Source organism: Macrobrachium rosenbergii, chromosome 3 (assembly GCF_040412425.1).
Source record: "Macrobrachium rosenbergii isolate ZJJX-2024 chromosome 3, ASM4041242v1, whole genome shotgun sequence".
In the NCBI taxonomy this organism is placed as follows: Eukaryota; Metazoa; Arthropoda; class Malacostraca; order Decapoda; family Palaemonidae; genus Macrobrachium; species Macrobrachium rosenbergii.
This window is the reverse complement of record NC_089743.1, coordinates 36,993,977-37,017,706: the sequence shown is the minus strand read 5'-3', so window position 1 is coordinate 37,017,706 and position 23,730 is coordinate 36,993,977.

Here is a 23,730-nt window from a genome sequence, read left to right as displayed (position 1 = left end):
CGCTCACTCCTGTTATGTTCCTCAGATGAGCTGGTAGCGCACTGAATAGACGCTGCATTATCGATGCTGGTGCGTGGTGGATTAATGTCCTGTGTGCTTTCCTTAGTTTTCCTGGTATAGTTTTGGGCACTATTAATCTACCTCTGTTTGCTCTTTCTGATATTTTTAGCTCCATGTTGTTTTCAGTAATTCCTTCTATCTATTTCCATGCTTGGATTAACAAGAGAGAGAGAGAGAGAGAGAGAGAGAGAGAGAGAGAGAGAGAGAGAGAGAGAGAGAGAGAGAGAGAAGAGAGAGAGAGAGAGGAGAGAGATAGTGGGGGGGGTGAGTTTGGGGTTGAGTTTTGTCATTTATGGTTAGTCTCATGGTTTTATTATTATGAATATTAATATTTCCCAGATATTTGCAGAGAATTTTGCACTGGAAGTATAAAGAGAGAGAGAGAGAGAGGAGTTTGGGGTTGGGTTTTGTCTTCTATGTTTAGTCTCATAGCTTTATTATTATAATTATTAATATTTCAACTTCATTCTTCATTTTTCGAGGACGAATTTCCAAGGAAACATTTGCGTGGAAGCTTTCACTGACCAAACATATATCATTCTCCTTGTAGTCAGTCCATCGAAGCTCTTTGTACATTAACCACCATTTTTTAGTTTTCTTTAAAAGAAAACTACTGAGATGGCTTTGTCTGTCCGTCCGCATTTTTTCAGTCCGCCCTCTGATCTAAATAACTATTTGGGCTAGAAGGCTGCAAATTGGTATGTTGATGATCCACTCTCCAATCATTAAACATACCAAATTACAGTCCTCTAGCCTCAGTAGTTTTTATTTTATTTAAGCTTAAAGTTAGCCATAAACTTGCATCTGGCAACTATATGGGACAGGCCACCACCGGGCCGTGGTGAAAGTTTCATGGGTCGCTGCTCATACAGCATTATACCGAGACCACCGAAAGATAGATCTATTTTCGGTTGCTTTGATTATATGCTGTACAGAAAACCCGATTGCGCCGAAGAAACTTCGGTGCACTTTTTACTTGTTTTAAATACTCATCAGTTCCTCTTTTCGTGACTTCGATCATTTCAAGAACCAGGTGAAAGCACCTGTCTTGTTTACAGGAAGTGAATTATTCACTGCTATTAATTTACCTCAGCTGTTATTAATTTGCCTTGCTGTAGAACTTCTCAGCTCCAGAGGCCTTTTATTCCTCACACCGTTGGATTGCGGAACAGTTCAAGGGAAGAGGCAATTCATTACTCCCTAATGCTGTTCTCGCGTTTTAATACATTTTTGTCTGTTTATTAATTTACTAAGTACTGAATTATTATTACTATTATTATTAATTTATTTTTTTGGTCTATCACAGTCATCCTATTCGACTGTGTGGTTTTTATAGTGTGGGGTTCCGGGTTGCATCCTGCTTCCTTAGGAGTTCATTACTTTTCTCACTATGCGCCCTGTTTCCAGTAGCACACTCTTCTATTATTATTATTATTATTATTATTATTATTATTATTATTATTATTATTATTATTATACTATAAAGTGTTAACAACCAGGTGCTGTTAAGGCTTTAAAAAAAACGTCCAGTAAATGGAGTTAACAATTTGCTAAATGCATTAAACTTCTTCCTATTTACCAAACGCTTTATCGAAACTGACGTTAAAACTTACTTGTAGACGACAGTTTGTGGGCGGAATCAGTCAACTCACCAGGACAGATGAACTGATGGAATTACCTAAAGTTCATCTGACCGACTGACAGGGTAGCAACGATTCTATAACAACAGAAAAAAACAAACGGGAAAATGAATAACGCAGTTGAAATGGTTGTTACCATTTTCAATAACAAAAATGATAAAGATAATTCACTTAATAATTTGCATTTGAAGACTTATATTTTTTATCGAAAGAACCCATCTCACTTACGAAAAATAGATTTCATATTTCTTCAGACGTGAGTTCGAGTTCAGCAGAGAAAGAAAGAAAGAGCAGGATTCTCTTCTTTCTCACTTGAAAGAGTCATCTGGGAAAAAGTTTGCATTGCTTTCAGAGGAGATAGTAAGAAGTGTCTTACATTTCAGTGTCTTGCATTTCACAATGATGCCCACAAGTCTCGTACTCCAACCTCGAGGATAAACATTATCCTCGATTTCCTGAAGAAATCCAGCATAAGGTTTAGTGACCCAATCTATGAGGTTAGTTTTCTTCACGGTGTTGAGAGTCCTTCGTCCCCCCTCCCCCATTTTGTTGGGGGTGAGTTGATTTGTGCTAAGTTTTGCTTTCTTTAGGATTTATTTTCAGGCCTTCCCGTCTCACAGATGATGTTTGTGAGGTGGGAATCTGATAAGTTCTTCGTCATTCACTTATGTATTCTGGAAGTCTCTGCCTCTCTCTATTTCCGAAATAACTGAACTTGCAGATATTTAAAAGGTTTGTAGTTTACATTTTAGATGAAATTATTATTATTATTATTATTATTATTATTATTATTATTATTATTATTATTATTATTATTATTATTATTATTATTATTATATTCAGATGAACAGAAATTCACTAACGCACAACTCAGTAGCGGCAGTCTCTATCCTTTCACCTTGAAAAGATTCATTAGCTATATAATCATTAAATAATAGAAAGGCCCATAGGGAGCTAATGCCATCAGTGCACCTCACATGGTTCACTGTAGGCTTTACTAAACGGGGTTCTTACGGTGTTCCTGCGGCCCCTGACTGCACCCACTCTTTATCCTTTTGCATTTCCTGCATTCCACTGTCTCCCTTCAGTTTTGCTGTCCAACTCTCTACCTATTACTTTTTGTTGCACCTTTGGCATTTTCTCTTAATTCCACCTTTAGATCCTTGTACTTCATTTCCTTGATTTTCTGGATCTCTTTATTTTGCTGTCCAACCACTCCAACTCCCTCTGTTCATTCTTAAGAGCTGAATGTCTAAAAATATCCCATTGTTTGACTTAACAGCCTAAATTTCATGAAATCAATCAGCCAATAATAAAATAGGTACATTTTTGCCATAAGTATGTATGATACGACATTTCAATGAATGAATACAAAGATGACACCTAAGCAAAACTTATGCAAATGACAAACAAGAAAGCATCAGCGAAAGCTTGGCAGGAGACTGAAATATATGCAGAGAGCAGAATTGAATTTCCATGGAAGAAGTCGACAAATGAAGGTCTTCCAAGTTCATTTAACTTTCTCCGAACATTTACATGAATTTATTATGGATCAAAATGTCCCGAGAAGGCTCTAATTAGAAGAACCTATGAAAGCGAATGACTTTTTACATAGTTTTTAGAGGGGAAATGGTTGCGGAATTTGATGGAATTTTATTTATTTTATTTTGATTGGTTGTATTGTTCTTATTCCTGGATGAATAAAAATAATTAGAAATAACTCTTGAAATCGGATTTCATATTCTTCTTTCTTCCAATTTAAAGAAGACTTATAATAATTCCACAGTAATTAATTTATGACCAAGCATTTGACTCACAAACCACTGATAGACAAACAACAAGAATAACAATTAATTTGATTCCTATTTAAAAGTAATTTATATGCAACGTCAATAGTAAATTACATGTTGTTAGAAGCACATGAAAGTAATCATGCAAAATTAGAGTATTATTCTTAAAAATTTGTATTAATGTGCTGGATTAAGAAATATCAAGTCACATAGAGAAGTAGAATATTTTGCGTGATTAAGAACAAAACTTAGTAAATGTATTTTAGAAAAATATGGCCGTTTTAACATTACTGTGTTATAAGGTGTGATGGAAGAGAAGTTGCTGCAAGATGGTAGTAGGTCAAGACAGACAGTTGCAAATCGTTGCATTCAGGAAATAGTTTGGTTATTTCAGCCGTTTGTTTGATGAACACACAATATTGGCTCTGGTATGCGAGTCATATGACCGAGTTGGTATGTGGGTACATAAGTTCGTACGTTAGAAAATCTAGATTTTGTGTCTAATTCTGCCCAAAAATTAGTCCGATCGTTCATTAGCGAAGCTAGAGCGAGATCGTCAAGACATTATGTTTGAGTGTTGCAATCTCTTAGAATTGGCAGAATAAAAAAAGACTCTTCGTTTTTCTGTGTGAATTGTGAACTTATGTTTTTTACCATGTTTCAAGACATTTTTGAACTTGTGTGGGAAGTGAACATAACCTTTACCATTTCAATATTCTATTTTATTGTGTTCTATTTACCAATAGGCTATTTACTCATGCATTTTAGACTTTTCATTATTATGTTTTGTACTTGCATATTTTTTATTATTAAACATTCTGACAGATGTCGGTGGTGGGAACATGGTGAGAACATTGTTGTGGTGATGACATGTGTGACATGATGTTATCATGGTGGTGTGATTATAGAAAGACAGATGCAAACCTTGCAATGTCTAAATTTCTCATGGTAGACTTTGAGACTAGACTACAGTGTCTAAGATAGAGTATGTGAGAGTTTTTGCTATTAGCCACAATCAGATTTGTAGTTGGACTGAGACTAAATCTTGAGTTAGATGTTTTTTTACTTGATAATTTCATTTATGATGCATTTTAATCTTTACTTGGTTTTATTCATTACTTGTTGGGTTGCTTTAAATAATAAATCTATTTTTGTAGGAAAGATTGCGTTTCCTTAGATGATCCATTCCATTTCTTTAGTGTGGAATGCAAGGGAAAGAGAATGAGTGAGGCGAACGCCGAGAGAGAGAGAGGGGATGCGTGAAACGAATGCAGCGAAAGACTCGCTGAGACAAAAAGAAGGGCGTGTGGGGCCTGAGGGGGAGTGAGTGTCAGGGAGTAGGGTAAGGGTCGAAACGCCATATCCTCCTGAAGGTAGATCGCAAAGACACGTTACGTAATACTTCAAAGAAGTATTTAATCTGTAGGCATAACAAATGAAATGAAAAAAAAATTAAGAATTCCTCCCAAAATCATTTCCTGGAGAAAGAAATTATTGATAACCTATAGTATTTCATTATTTAAACATTCAGAATGGACAGATGAATCACTCTAACCCCTCTTCAAATGTCCTGATGCTATCCACACCTACAGGCATCGATAGTAATTTAAAAACAACAGGCACCAGAAAACCTGAAATAAAACTGCTTTTCCTATGACCACTTTATAAATGACTATAAATACCCCACAGTGAGCAATAAAACGCCAACGGTTGATTGATGAGGCTGTCCTCATTTCTCCCAGAATGATACATCCCCCTGGGGAAAATGTCCCTCCCCTACCATGTATCCTATTCTGTACATTGACATAAACTGTCAGCTGATCAAGCGTCGAGAGAAACATTGCTGAAATAAACCCGGTGTCATGTTTCTCAGTCAACAACAACAACAGTGAAGGCAGCAATAAAGATGGGTTGCAAATCTGTCTCTGTCTTCGATCTGGTGATCTGCAAGAAGAAAATGTTGATGATAAGGAGGATAGAGAGAGAGAGAGAGAGAGAGAGAGAGAGAGAGAGAGAGAGAGTGGAAAGATACAGATATAATCAATCTATTTCTAAAAAACCAGCTGACCTTGGGAAATGACGTTAAATAGAGACACAAGATAAACGTCATTGGTAAGAAAAATATATGATTAATTCTAAGAGTCCACTTGCACGAGAAACTACAAGAGAGAGAGAGAGAGAGAGAGAGAGAGAAGGCAACTAATTAAGTTTAACTTTTTCAAAGGAGTGACAAAACTGTTGTGTAAAAAGTACACCGGAGCCTGATGCAATTTACCTCAGATTTTTTTTTAACGTTTGAAATCCGTTTCACTAGTTTAAGCCGCTTAAGTCTTTTAACAGAAGGCTTATTCTCATTCAGACCTTTATATCTTTAAGCCTCTCTCTCTCTCTCTCTCTCTCTCTCTCTCTCTCTCTCTCTCTCTCTCTCTCTCTATATATATATATATATATATATATATATATATATATATATATATATATATATATAAATATATATATATGCAGTTGAACTTATATTGCCTTCAACAGGCAATATTATATATGTATATATATATATATATATATATATATATATATATATATATATATATATATATATGTGTGTGTGTGTGTGTATGTAATATTGTCTGTTGAAGGCGCAATATAAGCTCAACGGCATACAGAATAGCATTCTTTTCAATACACAAACACACACATGTACACACAAACACACACATATATATGTATATATATATATATATATATATATATATATATATATATATATATATATATATATATATATATATATATATTTATATATATATGTGTGTGTGTGTGTGTGTGTGTGTGTGTGTGTTTGTGTGCTGAAAAGAATGTTAATCTGTGTGTTGAACTTATATTGGGCCTTCAACAGTCAATATTATTATTATTATTATTATTATTATTATTATTATTATTATTATTATTATTATTATTATTATTGTAAAAACTTGTAAATCCTACCTTTTTCTATAACCTCTCTCCAACCAGGATCCAAAAACCCACCAGATTACGCATGACCAGTTTGTCCTGATTTAAGCAACATGGAAACCACATATCAGGTCACCTCGTCCGCCATTCTTTTCGTCAGTCTTTTGAGCAAGATATCTGCCTTCTTATTTGACTTGCATTCAGCGACCGCCCGTCCAGTCCAGAAGAATTACAAAAAGAAAAAAAAAATCCAAGGCCCTTTCGCGGTTTTAACGAACCTTCGATCAGCTATTTTTGCACGAAATATACGCTAGAAATAACTGTCTCAGGAAGAAATGTTTGGTTTCCAGGTGTCTGATACTTTTTTATCGTCTCTTTTATTTAAGTTTTTGGATAAGTGTTAATTGGATATTTTTAGTACAAGACCTCAGAAATGTGTCAGTTCTTTATCATCAAGCGCATCTTATGTAAATGTAGATTTCCAGGTACGAAGTGTCACAAACTTTGTACGTTACTGAAATTCATTCAAACTTTCGGTACAAGATTTTCATTTCAACGGAATTCAGTATCACAGTAATTATTGATTAATCATACCAACATTATTCTCCATGTGGATAAATTGAATAAGTTGACGCTCAGCACTTGACTGAGTGGCACACATCTTGACTCGACCCCAGGAGCATAAAATTTTTGGTCGAAAAGCAAAGTTACTAATTACTGAGAATTATCTTCACGAGTTAAGTAAAGGTAAAGACAAGTTCTCCTTGGGATAATTATACTCTCAATCACTACCTTCTACAATGAAGAAATCATCTGAGTGTAATAAAAAACAAACGCAGGCACAGCTTTTGCAAGAACATGCAAAGACGAGTTTACTTTCATACAAATTAAAATAGCGTCAAAAACAAATAATGAAAAAGACTGTCCATCTCATCGTGACTTTTTATATTATTCCTGTTCATGACATAATATGTTCATCGGGTTTCCATAGGATTAAGTTTGGATTTAAATCAGATAACAAATCCTTTGGAAACAGGCTTGAAAATTATAGGATTCAATTCCATATCATAATAACGAGGACTCCAAGAGTCCTCGAATTTACTTCCAGTATTCATTAGCGAATTTAATATTAATTCGTTCCCATTGAATTTGAGTTTTATTGAAATAGGCTTAAAACTGATAGGATTTATTTTCGTATCTTCCTGAAAAGGACCCCAAGTCCAAGGATTTAATTCCAGTATTTATTGATGAATATATATTGGTGAATATCGAATCTAAGCAAAGTTATATGGAAATAGGCCCAAAATCGATAGACTTTAACTCCATATCATCTTGGAAAGGACTCTCAAAGTCCTAGGATTTAATTCTAGCATTCACTAGCGAATATAATATCAACTCTCACCTATCGAATCTAAAGAAAGTTGTATTGAAATAAACCTCAAATTGATAGGATTTAATTCTAAATCATATTGAAGAGGACTCCCAAAGTCCTAGGATTTAATCGGATTCTTTATCGAATATGATATTAAGTATTTCCTAGACGCCTCAAACTGATGATATGTATTCCAGTATTCAGCATTAGACCTGGGAATCAATTCCAGAATTCATTATCAAATATGGCATCAGTTCATTCCTCTCGAATCTGAGGAAAGTTCTATTACTTTCACTTTAGAGAGGACCATCGTTGGAATAACAGCTCTCAAACACCTGTGCCAAAGAGCGAACGCCAATACCTTCGTCCACAACTCAAAGCACTCGAAAACTTCTGATTTCCTGCCAACATTAATGATACGAGCCACTTGCAACTTGTTACCCAAAGTTTCCATCGGCTAGCAGCGACTAAAATTGGAACGCCAGAGACAAGAGGGCCATATAATTTCGACGTATAATGGAAGATTGAACGCAATTCAACTTTAACGACGCGAGATACGTAATGTTTCTGGACTCATAAGGGTAGCAGTTCTACACTGCAGAAGCGGTTTGCATGGTCTTTATAGATTTGGGAATGTTTCGGAATGTTTCAGATTTTGTGAAGGGTATTCCATAATTACATGTTAACCTTTATAATACTGAAAATTCGTTCAATATATTTGTTATTTCATAGTCACTAATAGCTATAACTTACATGTGAACTTAAAATATGGAAACTACCGTTTATTATTTTAAAAATGCATTCAATAGACATTGTTGTTTCCTGCACAAGTATTTATTTACTTATTTATTTACCTACCTTCATAATCTTCAACCGTCTCTCTATCTAATAATTTCTTCTTTCAGTTATTTGACCTCTATTCTACGTAATCCACGTTTGTAAGGTTGTGATATTTTTATTGTTTGTTCCAATCCATTATTTGAATATTTTCAATGATAATAAGAAGTATATTTCAAAATAATCACCAATAATCGTTTCATTAGAATATATAAATAAATCTGACAACAGTATTGCATATTGAACGAACTGTTAATTAATATATCATCTTTCTGTGGCTTCATTTTGAAAGCTTTTATCAATTGTCCTTTTTAGAAACAGTAACAGTTGTCATCTTTATTGCTCTGGAACAAAATACGTATTTTATGACAGTGAAAACGACATGGAAAGCCATTGTAAATTTATTCATAGAAATACATCTGCGACTAGTGAAACAATATGTAAACAGAATTGTCTTTCAATTTATTTATTCTGCGAAAGTCCAATTAGCTTACAATATTAAAAATAAAATTCAAACGGATATTTTGTTTTCAGTCATCAGCGTTTATCGCGACGTGAATAACCTATTGTTTTCAAATTACGGTTATTCCAAATTACTCTTGTCAAAATATATGCAAATCAATTATTCTTTGTTTCCGGAATATTTTTCAATCGTAAAACAATCCATTGCGAGGCATCGGTGGAGTTCAGAGCGTTATGGAACGTTTAATGAACAAACCAGCGTTGTTAATTTGTTTGTCTGTAGGTTAATCACAACATAACAATGAAACATTAACTCATTTGCTTATTTTTTTTATTTTCTGATATGAGTTTTCATTTTGTAAGAGCTAAACCACAATGAACTTTCAGTAGGTTTCACCGAATTTCATACAAGATGAATTGTTACCCCTTATTTTGCATTCCTGACGCAGAGGCATGAGAGAGAGAGAGAGAGAGAGAGAGAGAGAGAGAGAGAGAGAGAGAGAGAGACTGAATAATAATGGATATTTCTTTTATTCAACTACAGAGAGAGCTACATTTTCGGAGTAAAAATGAGAAAATTTTTTATTCAATAAATCTGAGTATTTATATATATACATTATTCGGATATAAAAATGATAAAAACTATTGTAGATATATATATATATATATATATATATATATATATATATATATATATATATATATATATATATATATATATATATATATATATATATATATATATATATATATATGTATATATATACATGTATATATATATTTATATACTGTATATATATATATATATATATATATATATATATATATATATATATATATATATATATATATATATATATATATATATAAAGTGCAGTATAGAGAAAAGAATACAGTGTAAAAAAATATAATGCACCAATTTAAGAAAGTAAAACCAAACTTTTTTAAAATTGCCCACTACTTCACTCAACTGAAAAACGAAGCTTATCTTACCTCTTGCAGAGAATATGTAAAACCAGAGACAAGTCTAACATTCCGGGACAGACGTGAGAGAAGAGACAGTCTGATCTTAAGGAATATAATATAGTCAGGAATTAAAGCTGCCGGAAAGAGAGAGAGAGAGAGAGAGAGAGAGAGAGAGAGAGAGAGAGAGAGAGAGAGAGAGATTTCAAAGACGTTAACAAAAAAAGATTTTGTTAAGAGAGGAAAGAGTGAAGTCTCTCTCTCTCTCTCTCTCTCTCTCTCTCTCTCTCTCTCTCTTGGGTCTCTAACCGGCGTGCCTAACCGGTCGCTAGTTCAGGATTAGAATGAGAAGTCATTTGTAAATACTTAACTGCCTTAACGATTGCATCCAGGCTCGTTAGTATCCGCCCTGTAATACTAGTTGCAATTATAACACTTCATTTGGCGATCTACAATATATATGTATGTATGTATGTATGTATGTATGTATGTATGTATATATATGTATATATATATATATATATATATATATATATATATATATATATATATATATATATATATATATATATATATATATATATATATGTGTGTGTGTGTGTGTGTGTGTGTGTGTGTATGTATATATACGTTGGAAAATCTGATTGAACGAATTGTACATTGCTTATTCGTTTACTGTTATCTAAGGAAGTAAATCATGGAAGGTTTAAAGGCCCTTTCACAGTTTTCTGTACATCGTATAATCAAGGCCACCGAAAACAGATGTATCTTTCGGTGGTCTCGGTATAATGCTGTATGAGCGCGGCCCATGAAACTTTAACCATGGGCCGGTGATGGCCTGTCCTATATTGTTGCGGGATGCACGATTATGGCTAACTTTAACCTTAAATAAAATTTTAAAAATCTACTGAGGCTAGAGGGTTGCAATTTGGTATTTTTGATGACTCGAGTGTGGATGATCAACTTACCAATTTGCAGCCCTCTAGCCTCAGTAGCTTTTAAGATCTGAGGGCGGACGGGCGGACGGACGGACAAAGTCGGCACAATAGTTTTCTTTTACAGAAAACTAAAATGAGATAAATACCCTCCAAATTGCACCCCACACTGGCAATGACTAGAAACAATTTTGAGAACGAAGAATATTCGTTTTTTGAAAGTGTGAATTAAGTGCTCAGTGTCAGTGTTTATGCCTTTGCAACAAGCACGTCAAACGGACCACTTGAAGCCTCTCCCTCAGTCTAAAAAAAAATGTTTTTAGTGCCGAAATGCTCTGTTGTTGTGATATGGGAATTATGCTTCCCGTAACAAACATTTTTGTTACCAAAAAGTCTGTCTTGTTTTTCATTTACGCCTCGTATACATAAGCTGAGGCATTTTAAATGCCGGTTTCTGAGTAGAATTTATTTTTCACTTGATGTTTCCTATTCTATGAATAACTGCCACAGAGCAATTATACGAGTTTATTGAAGTGAAAGTTCTCTTCCCATAGTTTTTGCACTGTTTTAACACACTTACACATAAATAACATAATATATATAATCTATATATATATATATATATATATATATATATATATATATATATATACTGTATATATACACACACACACATACACGTGTGTGTGTGTAGAGAGAGAGACCATAGTTTTTGCACTGTTTTAACACACTTACACACATAAATAATCTATATATATATATATATATATATATATATATATATATATATATATATATATATATATATATATATATATATATATATACACACATACATGTGTGTGTGTGTGTGTGTGTAGAGAGAGAGAGAGAGAGAGAGAGAGAGAGAGGGAGAGAGATACATTCGTGAAATAACTAGCAATCATCTCTACGACAAACATCCATTTTCAAAGCAAACATTAAAATTTCAATAAACAACACAAATTAACGAAGGAGCACTCCATTTATTAACGTAATGGGCTCAGACCCTCAAACACCTTTATGGCGTTGATAGAAAGAAACATATCAAAGGCCCTGGGTTACCATACAAACGAGCGTAGAGGCAGCCGGAAATTAACACCCATACTTCTCACTGCGTGGAAAATTGGGCCTCTACAACTCTTGCGTAGAAACTACGTGTGACACTTCTGTAAATTTTGTGGTTTCTAATCCTTTGGATGTAGAAACGAATTCATTCTCCACACGAGACTACTCAGATAAGACATTAAAAAATGGTCTCTCCTCTATAGTAAATCGATTGATATTTTATCTCTTAAAAATAATTCCCATTATCCCAGAAGACTGCGTAGAGGATGAAATTGACTGAATAAAGTGAAAGTTAAATCATAGTGAAAGTTAAATTCCCCGAGGGAGAGAGAAAGCGTGGAGGTTTACGAAAGGAGTGAGTGATGAATTACTCCAGAAGTCTCCAAATGATGTATTAAGATGCGGTCAGCAAATTGAGATGACTCGTGTCCCACGAATTCGTTGACGACGAGTCCTTCGGCAAACCTCCAGGAGGTGACTGAGATATGATCTGAAAGGGCGTTTAGGCTTCATGAAGCCTCTGTTCTAAGGCTCGAGGTTTTCCCTCGAGGGAAGATAGCGTCGCCTGCAGATTAGGTAAGTTAAAATTGATTGTCTGAAGAGGTCATAGCTATCCTATTCACTAACACCAAACCATGGCATGTTTAAGGAATATATGAATCAATAGACTCTATAATATCAACCCCGACCCCCATAGGTAGGTAGTGCAGTCAGTGCATCTGACACGGTGCACTGTAGGCATTACTTAAGGTTCTTTGCAGGTTCCCTTCGGCACCCAGCTGCAACCCCTTTCATTCCTTTTACTATACCTCCGTTCATCTCTTTCTTCCATCTTACTTTCTACTAGTCTAAACCATTGTTTCATAGTGCAACTGGGAAGTTTTCCTCTTGCTCATTGTTTCAACAATTCTCTTAGTGCTGAATGACCTCATAGGTCGCAGCCTTTGGCCTTTGGTCTAAATTTTACATTCCAATTCCAAAAATATTTTCCTGTTATAAATCAAACTAATGTTCGTTATTCATACTCATTCCTCCTAGAAAATATTCCCTCTAGATATTCATATTCTACGTAAACACTGTCACTATCATTTCCCAAATTCTCACTTATAATCCCAAATAGCCCTTTCCCTTTTCCATTACACAAAAGGTTCTTTGTGCATGCTAACACGTCACTTACAAGAACAATCACAAACTGACACAAACATAACCTCTTGTCATTTGTTGCCTTTCGAACAAGGAGAACGATAATTCTGTAATCATTGTGAGATATATAATATAAATACTTCTTTCTCAGTACTGCTAAACTTCATAAGCTATGATTCCAGTTCATACATTTTGTTCCTTCTATAAAATATATTAATCTTTGATTTCAAAGATCCCTTAGTCGAAAATTGCAGTAATACATTCTCAAAACAGTTAAATTTCATAAACGTTGATTCCAATTCTTGCATTTTGTTCCTTCTTTAAAAATTATTATGCGTTGATCTTAAAGAACCATTAACTGAAAATTCTAAAAAATTTCCGCAAATGTGAAATTCTCGTAGAAAGTTTACTAATACCTGAAATCCTTCGTCGCCCAATTTCTGGCGAATTTTTCGATGTAAACACAATTTGTTTCTCGCTTAAATTGAGTCACTGCGGTCGGCGACTCTCTAAACCTTGTTTATCGTTTTGCAAAGGTGTTCCTGCTCCTTTAATTATGTTTGCATTTCTCCAGCAGCTGTGCTTTTAAAGTCGCCTTTCTATTTATTTCTTGCAACAGATGTGTGTGCACATTCTTATCAAGTAGTTTTAGCTTTTTATCAAGAGACTCGTGTTTCGTAAAACTGTTAAGTAAATCAATTATTGAAAGTGAAATATTTCTATTTTTATATTTTACCAGATTTACAATGTTTTGCTTTCATCTTTATACATAGAAAAGGGCCATTAATATCTTTGTTATTTTAGTAACGTTTTTATGTTCTTTCAAGCTGAATGTGGGTATTTAATAATAATAATAATAATAATAATAATAATAATAATAATAATAATAATAATAATAATAATAATAATAATAATAATAATAATATCTTGATAAAGAGAATGGCAGCATCAGTGAACTGATTTTAAATATGGTCTCCTCAATACTTCTTATTATTTTCTTCACATCGGCTGCAAGACCCTCTGAAGAAAACCAGTGTGGTCTATCAGTACAAATACCCTGTCCGGGAATGTCCCGGCGCCTACATTGGGATGACCACGATGAGATCTTCTGCCACGTTCAGGAAAGTGCCATCCACAATCATGCTAAGAATATTCACAATATCAGAATAACCCGAAAGGTCATAATTCCTAATATCGGAATTATTGATAAGGCTGCAGACCACCGCCGTCTCCGCCTCCTGGAGGCCATACACATCGGGAAGGAGAGACCTAGCCTCAACATCACGCAGGAGACTTCCCTCCTCCCGACGGTGGCACGTAGAGCGTTTATAATAATAATAATAATAATAATAATAATAATAATAATAATAATAATAATAATAATAATAATAGTCACATGAGTCACAAAACTGAAGAAAAAATCTGCACTGATGTAGGTGTAATTATATAAATATCCACATCACAGTAAATTTTTTGTCAACAAATAATAATAATAATAATAATAATAATAATAATAATAATAATAATAATAATAATAATAATAATAATAATAATAATAATAATAATAATAATAATAAAAATAATAGTCACATGAGTCGCAAAACTGCAGAAAAAATCTGCACTGATGTAGGTGTAATTATATAAATGTCCACTTCACAGTAAATTTTTTTACCAATAATAATAATAATAATAATAATAATAATAATAATAATAATAATAATAATAATAATAATAATAATAATAATAATAAAAATAATAATAATTGCACATCGGAGCAGTTTGGGTCTGTTCTTAATTAAATAAAATAATTATAATTCCTTATGCAGCATTTCTTTCACTTTTTTTAAATATATTGAAATCATAAATATTTCCTTCAAAAGAATGAAAGAATATCTTGGATATTTAATAGAATATTGGCAGTCCCCTCTCTCTGTTTGGTCCGTTTTATTATTATAATCAAATTCTCTCCTTGGAATAAGGGAAGGGTGCATTTCAAAACTATCATATGAAAGAGGTTCAGTATCATTGCGCAAATGAAGGGACACTGAAAACAAGAAGAGAACCATCAGGAAAGAGGGCGAAGAGAGATTAAAGCTCACAATAAACAAAGGGAGAAGAAGGAAAATGCTGAGGTACGAATGGATTGGAAATAGTGGGTAATATATATATATATATATATATATATATATATATATATATATATATATATATATATATATATATATATATATATAATATATATATATATAAAGATTTATAACTAGTTTATATAACAACATAAGAAATGTAGCTTTCCAGTTTCCAGGAAATGTGGAAGTAACGACAATATCAGTAAGTGAAAAACAATTTCCCTTTGTTTAGATTGAGAGAGAGATAGAGAGAGAGAGAGAGAGAGAGAGAGAGATAGCAATATACTAATTATGGAGAATTTTTGGTTTATCATTCTCAAGAACCTTTCATGTCGCATTTACATAATAATAGAAATGGTGCATTATACAACACTATCAAGGACCTGAAAATTATCCATGCTAGAGAGAGAGAGAGAGAGAGAGAGAGAGAGAGAGAGAGAGAGAGAGAGAGAGAGAGAGAAAATAAACAAAGATAACGAGAGCTGAAGCAAACATCGGGGTGTGACGGACGTCTAATTGCCTGCTGCATCTGTTGCAGAGAAACCATGAGCCTGAGATCTTCCACCCCAGTCGGTTGCATAATGAACAAAGCATATTCCCTCAGTCCCAGACGTGGCTTTTACCGAACGAAGAAGGAAGGAGATGGAGCGTGGTGGGAAGTTTTGTATACGAGACATGAAAGGGTCTTGGGTAAAATAAGACAAAAATTCTGCCTGATTGCTGCACATTTCTCTCTCTCTCTCTCTCTCTCTCTCTCTCTCTCTCTCTCTCTCTCTCTCTCTCTCTCTTTCAGCATGGATAATTTTCAGGTCCTTGATATTGTTGTATAATGCACCATTTCTATTATTATGTAAATGCGACATGAAAGGTTCTTGAGAAGATAAACCAAAAATTCTCCATAATTAGTGCACATTGCTTTCTCTCTCTCTCTCTCTCTCTCTCTCTCTCTCTCTCTCTCTCTCTCTCTCTCTCTCTCTCTCTCTCTCTCATTCTCGTTTAAAAAAAGGGAAATTTTTTACAGTTACTGATATTGTCGTTTAATTGGCAGATTTAAGTCATGTTACAATTTAAATTTTACATTTATTGACTGTTGTTTACTTTAAGGTCTTATTTTCATATACCGTATACCATACATTATTGCTATGCCTTTAAAACATTTTCTACGCATAAATAATAAAAAGATGGATATATATATATCATCATGTTACAATAAGTGTATGAAGATGAAATCTTAATTATGCCCAAATAAATTTCTTCTTTTCTGAACAAGATCTGCTAAATAGTTAGTAACTATTATCAATTTCATATTTAATTTTGTTTTTCTGTTTCAATTAACAAGATATTCTCCATAATTTTGTTTTTTCACACACACACACATATTTTCTCCATACACACACACATATATACATATATATATATATATATATATATATATATATATATATATATATATATATATATATATATATATATATATATATCGACACACAAAATATACAAATATTTACGCGCAGTTCCCTCAACATTTCAACATTCACCCAAAAACGCCAGAGAAAAATGGCCCACATTAAATGCCGCAACTGCAATCAAAGGTAATGTGGCCTGGATTTACCTGCAGGGTCAGATTCATCAATTTTAATGAACGTCTGGCGATGTGCTGCTTCCATCTTTTGAGAAGCATCCTGCCGAAATGATTCATTCCACGCAAGCAGGCTGAGGTACCGATCTCAGGGCTTTGGGTCCTGAGAATCTCGGCAGTTACTCGCTTAGGTTCACTTTTAATCTTGGCTTGGAGGCTCTCCAACTGTTCTTAATTCCTCCTCATCCTTATTCATGAAGGCTGATTTTTACTTGCCGTCTTCTCTCCTCTGTGCGGTTTTTGTTAAAAGCTTCCTTACAGAAAAAAGCTAGAGGGGTAATTCCTATATTTACGTGATTATTTAATCTCGACAGTTCGAACTTGATGTCTCCATCAAACGTACTGAAATCCTTTAAAATTTTCTTTGAAGTTTTGAGTACAGACATTGAAGTTTTCTCCAGTTCTTATAAGAAATAATGAGATTGAAACTCTCCCCCCTCTCTCTCTCTCTCTCTCTCTCTCTCTCTCTCTCTCTCTCTCTCTCTCTCTCACACACACACACAAACACGAACACGCACACACACACACGCACATACACACACGCGCGCGCATATTTGGAACTCCTGAAGATCCACTCACCTATTATATTTCAAAATAAAATTACATACTCTTTTAAGGGATAGTCGTCATCGGCAGATGACTTACAATCAATCCTATTAAGAAAACTGATAAATAAAAAAATATCTATTACCACTGTCATATGGAAAACATTTTAATTACTAGTGAGGAAAAAAATTACACCGGATAAACACCAGAAAAAATCAACGAGTACAAGGCAAGTACGAAAAATCTCTGGACAAGGCGAAGCCTAAAAACTTAGACCAGATAAGAATTCCTCAGAGACTGCCACTCAGACTTCAGAGGGGCCGGTTGTGTTGATTGTGAACAGAAGACCACAGGAAAAATGAGATACGTCGGTGAACGGGTTTCTTCTTCATAGCCATCATCAAAACAACCTTTTCCTCGAAAAATGTCTAACATAACAATGAAAAGGAATAAAGTAAAACTCGATATAATACATTGCATTTGCAATGAAGGAAAATTATCTTAATTTAAATATTGACGAGAGGTGTAGTTATAAAATGATAATTAAAGGATTTGCGTCTAAGTGCTGAAAACCTCCTTATACCCGAAAGGATGTCTAAATTATCTGCAAAAAGAAATGGAATAAAATTCAATTTAATATATTACATTTGCACAAAAGGAAAACGATCTTGCTTTAACGGGAGCTGCAGTTATAAAATCATTATTAAGAGATATGCATACACATGTCTGATTAGTTTTTTATGGAAATGGTGACAAGGAAAGATATGAGTGTGATAGAGGGTGCAACTGAAGGTTAATGAATGAAAAACTTGGCTTTCACTGGAGAGTGGGGTTACTGTTATTTGCAGATGATGTAGGATGCATTTGGAAGTAGGGAAAACACTTATTGTAAAAGCCATCTAAAAGTGCGTCTCAGTTAGTTTAAGCTAGAATAAACATAATCCGGAAGATTAAGCATAGAATGCAAGTAAACAAGTAAAAAATGCGACGAAGTTTCTTCGTCGCAATCGAGTTTTCTGTACAGCTTATAATACTGTCTGAAACTCTCAGCCACGGCCCATAAAACTCATCCGTGGCCCATGAAACTTTCAGCCACGGCCCAGTGGTGGCATTTTTTGTTGGTACCTATAGCGGTGCCAGACGCACGATCACGGCTAACTTTAACCTCAAATCAAACCAAAACTACTGAGGCTAGAGGGCTGCAATTTGGTAGGTTTGATGATTGGAGGGTAGATAACCAACATACCCATTTGCAGCCCTCTAGCCTCAGTAGATTTTAAGATCTGAGGGAGGACAGAAAAAGTTCTGACGGACAGACAAATTGCCATCTCAATAGTTTTCTTTTACGAAAACTAAGACTGTTGAAGAATAAAACAACACTCCTCTAATATCACTAGCAAAGACTTGACGGAATATGTTGTATGTGTAAAAAAAGTTAAGGCAAGAATATAGAAAGAATAAAAGGTGTAGAAATAAAAAAAAGAGGTTTGCCAAAATAGAAAGAATAGTAAGAAAAAATATAGAACCTTTCAAGTGATAAAAGAATCCTTTAAAGTCAGTACGAAATGGAGGTATGCAAGATTCCAACAGGGGAAAAAATTATAAGAAAAATAGAAAAGAAATGCAACTGTAAAAACACCAGAAAAAACAATAATTTATGAAAAAGACTTTCCAAAATATCTCAGGAAGGACTTCGCTTTACTGCTGCAGAAGACTAAAAAATTATTTTTTTAACCATTCGCAAAGGTAATAGATATTATATTCTTTCATAATTCCTTCTTAACTTCGTTGAAGATCATGACATTTATTTGCCTCGCAAATTATGTGGAGGGTCATTAAGGCTCTCTCTCTCTCTCTCTCTCTCTCTCTCTCTCTCTCTCTCTCTCTCTCTCTCTCTCTATATATATATATATATATATATATATATATATATATATATATATATATACATATACATAGTATATAAGAAGATATTCTTATGGGTTTCTTGTTCTCCCTCTCTCTCTATCTCTCTCTGTCTCTCTCTCTCTCTATGCATATATATATATATATATATATATATATATATATATATATATATATATATATATATATATATATATATATATATATATATATATAGACACAGATAGATAGATGGATATATATATATATATATATATATGTATGTCTAGGATTATTAGGGCTTTCTCTCTCTCTCTCTCTCTCTCTCTCTCTCTCTCTCTCTCTCTCTCTCTCTCTCTCTCTCTCTCTCTCTCTCTATTCTCCTCCTCCTCCTCCTCCTCCTCCTCCTTCTCCTCCTCCCATAATATACTCACAGGCACTCATGGAATTACCTAAGAGTTTGAAAGTTACAGGAATGCAAAAATCATCACAGTATTTTAGAAACTTCACAGAACCCTTTTTTCTCCAACAAAAGTATGAAACTCTATCTCTGGCATATTACAGGTAAATTAGACAATGTCAGGTGTCCAAAATCTACTGCACAACATACATCTAAAAATATCTAGGTGGAAAACACAGTCGGGTAAAATGTTCTGTTTGTATTCAGGTTTCAGTAACCTTGCTGTGAAGACTGTGTTAAATGTTAAATATAGAATAGACTATGCTTAAGTTTATCATTACACTGCAAATGAGTAATTGCCTTGCTGTGAACAGAGAATACAATTATTCTGCTTCATTCAGCAATGTTACGATGGTTAGCAAACTGATGTGTTGCAATGAAGTCAGTAGCGATTTTTTTATTTCATGTTCGCAAAGGGATCACAAGTTCTTTTGCTAATATGTTACGCTGGAGATGTTTTGCAAGTGTATTATTATGTGCATGAATGTAATTGTAAAATTATTTCAGTAGCAATTTTGTTTTCTTAATTAATGCCTGTGCAGCTAGTAAAATTAAGTATAAGAACGGAAAGTATTTTTGTGTTACTTTTGTAAGGTTTATGAGATTACAAAGATGAAGACAAAATAAAAATACGGAGATATATGAGATATAAGAGGAAGCGGTCATGATAAGGAATACAAGATAAAAAATTGATGAATTTTGAATATTGAACTTGAAGCCAGGATCCTTACTCGTCATTTGCATATGCTATTAACAAATAAATCCTGCCCTTTTTATACTGTAACCCCTGTCAATATATTAAAAAAGAGATAAATAAGGATACAGTTCATAAAAGACCTGAATGGTTGGATAAAGAAATATTCTATTTTTGATTATCATAAAAAACTGAAAAGGGGAACGTTTAAATACCTTTCATAAAAAGGGCTTTTGGGAATTTGCATTGAAGGAGAATAAAAAAAAATATAAAGAAAAGGCGAAATTTACCTGGGAAAAATGTAAAGGTAAAAAAATTCTACTGTATAAAAGAAAAGGCGTTGAAAATTTATATAGTATCAATATATTACACAAAAGAAATACAAAATATATTTATGAACGATTCGTCAAAATCTGTTTTCCCTCTGTTTTTCGAAGTATTGACATGGGTACCTGACAGATAGTCAATTGTATTGAGGAACGTAAGAGAAGGTTAGGAAGAGAAGATTAGAATGTGTAAAGGGATATTTGAGCCAACTCTTCTTTATAGAAGTAAAGTATGTGAGCGTGCTTGTTAAGCTCCAGCATAGTTAAGGTTAGACTTTTTAAATACATTTTGCACAAAAAAAGTTAATCAATCACTTGGAAACATGAAGAAGAGTGCTGTAAGAGAAACCTAAGAAATACAAATAAGAGAAACTCAAAAAATAAAACACTTGCCTAACATAAAGGAGTTATTTAAACCTTTGCATTTGCAATTGAAATTGAAACTTCATACATTGGATAACAACTGCGTATGGACAACATAACGTTTTGCATACTCTGTCCAGAGAGAAACGCTTAGTTCCATTTGCGATGCAAATCCTTTCGGATTTGCTGAATGTGAGCAAGCATTTACGTTGTACTTATATTGTCGCTTTTTGAATCGATAACAGTGGTTGAAGCTTTTAAACTGTATAGTTTAAATGATATTATATCGTATATATTTTTACATGTGTACTCTTCTAAGTGAATTCTATCTATAACAATTGATTGGCAGCTACCTAGTTCTTGTGAACGAGGGATCTAATTTTATTTCATCTTTTAGTTGTTGTTACTCTTATTATTTTATAAATAATGATTATTAAGTTCGTTTTCTCTGTGGTTTTAACGGGATAATCAGCCATTCTGATTCCTACCCAGGCAAGCATGACTGTAGATAAAACGTGACGTTTTCATTAGCCTTCGGTCTGTTGCAGAAAGAAAGCTCTCTTTACGTGCTAATCGTCTACGTATACCTGTGAATGACAATTTAAAGGTAAAGTGTGCCCTGGAGTAGTGCTCGAACATAGACATGTACGTATGTATGTATGCTGATTCATGTGTATGTGTTTGTGTTTGTGGTCTGACGATGAGGCTGGGTTAGAGTCACGCGGAAAACATGAATGTTTTCAAACTTCCCTGGTCTCTAATTAGATATATATTTACCTGAATCAGCATACATACATCCATACATACATACATCAAAGGTGATCACCTTTATACGGAATATTTCATTGCGCAGAACTCACCCCAAATTTATCTTTAACTTGATCTGTGTAAGAATGAGGTCTCCAATCGAGTAAATGTTTAAAGTAACGATCAATATATAGCTAATGATCTTAGGGTCTAAATTATTATTATTATTATTATTATTATTATTATTATTATTATTATTATTATTATTATTATTATTATTATTATTATTCTCCCAAAGAAAGGAGATCTGAGTAACTGTAGAGTAATGTCGAACAGGTTGGAGCCAGTGGTTGATGGTATTCTGAGCGATGAACAGGCTGGTTTTGGAAAGTGACGGGGTAGCAGTGGTCAGATCTTCATAGTTAGGCATCTAATGCAGCAAGCAAATGAAATGAAAACTCCGCTGAGTCTTTGTTTTGTTGATATTGAAAAGGCCTTTGATAATATTTCGAGAAGGACTATGGGAAAAGTCATGAGGCATTATGGAATACCGGAAAAGTGATGGTTGTTGGGGGGATGAGTGATCCATTTGAAGTCAAGTCTGGTGTGATTCAGGGTGTCATTCTGTCTCCTCTGTTGTTTGTATTGGTTATTACGTTACGAAAAGTTAAATAGAAACGGATGCAATGGGAAGAAAAATGAAAACTTGGATTATGCTGATGATATGGTTTTGATCTGCGAGGGCCCAGAAAAGATCAGTGTGTTGGATTGTCTAGTGAATGAAGGTCGAAAGGTTGGTTTGGTTATTTATAGTGGAAAAACCGAAATCGTGAGTTTGAATATTGAAAATGCACAGGATTGTCTAATTGAAGGTTTGGTTGTAAAGCAAGTGGACAAGTTTAAATATTTAGGTACTTATTTAGATAAGGATGATTTTCTGAGCACAGAATTTATGGAAAGATTAAAAAAGTCTCTTCAGGCAATGGGAATGCTTAACAATATTTGGAATAATAGCAATTTTTCTGTGCATACAAAAATAAAAATTTATAACATAACGGTTAGGAGTATTTTCATTTACGGGTATGAGTCATGGTACTGTACAGTGACTTCGGATAATAAATTCTTAGCATTTGAAAATAACAGAATTAGAGAAGTAACGGGGGTGCAGCCGGTCGATGAGTATGTTAGATTCTCACACTGGAAGTGGCTAGGCCATATGTATAAAAGACAGGGAATAGTACGAGATACACCGGGGTGGGTTGCCCTTGGTAGAAGAGGTAGATATGCCGTGGTTAGGACAATGAGGCGGGAAGCAGGAGACGAGTGTTGGGGAGATCTTGAGGAGTTAGGCCAGGACAGAATGTGGTGGTGTGAGTTCATCGAGGCCCGATGCATACCTGAGGTGCCACAGGAAATGATTATTGATTGATTATTATTATTAGTATTATTTTTTATTATTTTAATTTTTTATTATTCAGAAGATGAACTCTCTTCATGTGGAACAAGGCCCACAGGGGCCACTGAATTGATATTCAAACTTCAAAAGAATATGTGTTCATTTAAAAAAAAAATAACAGAAGACAATAAGGAATACAGAGAGAGGAGATCTGTTATTAGAATATTAAATAGAATAAATAAAAAAAATAGATAAATAGATCCTCAAATACTCACCGGCTTTCGAAGTGAATATTACTAGTAAAAG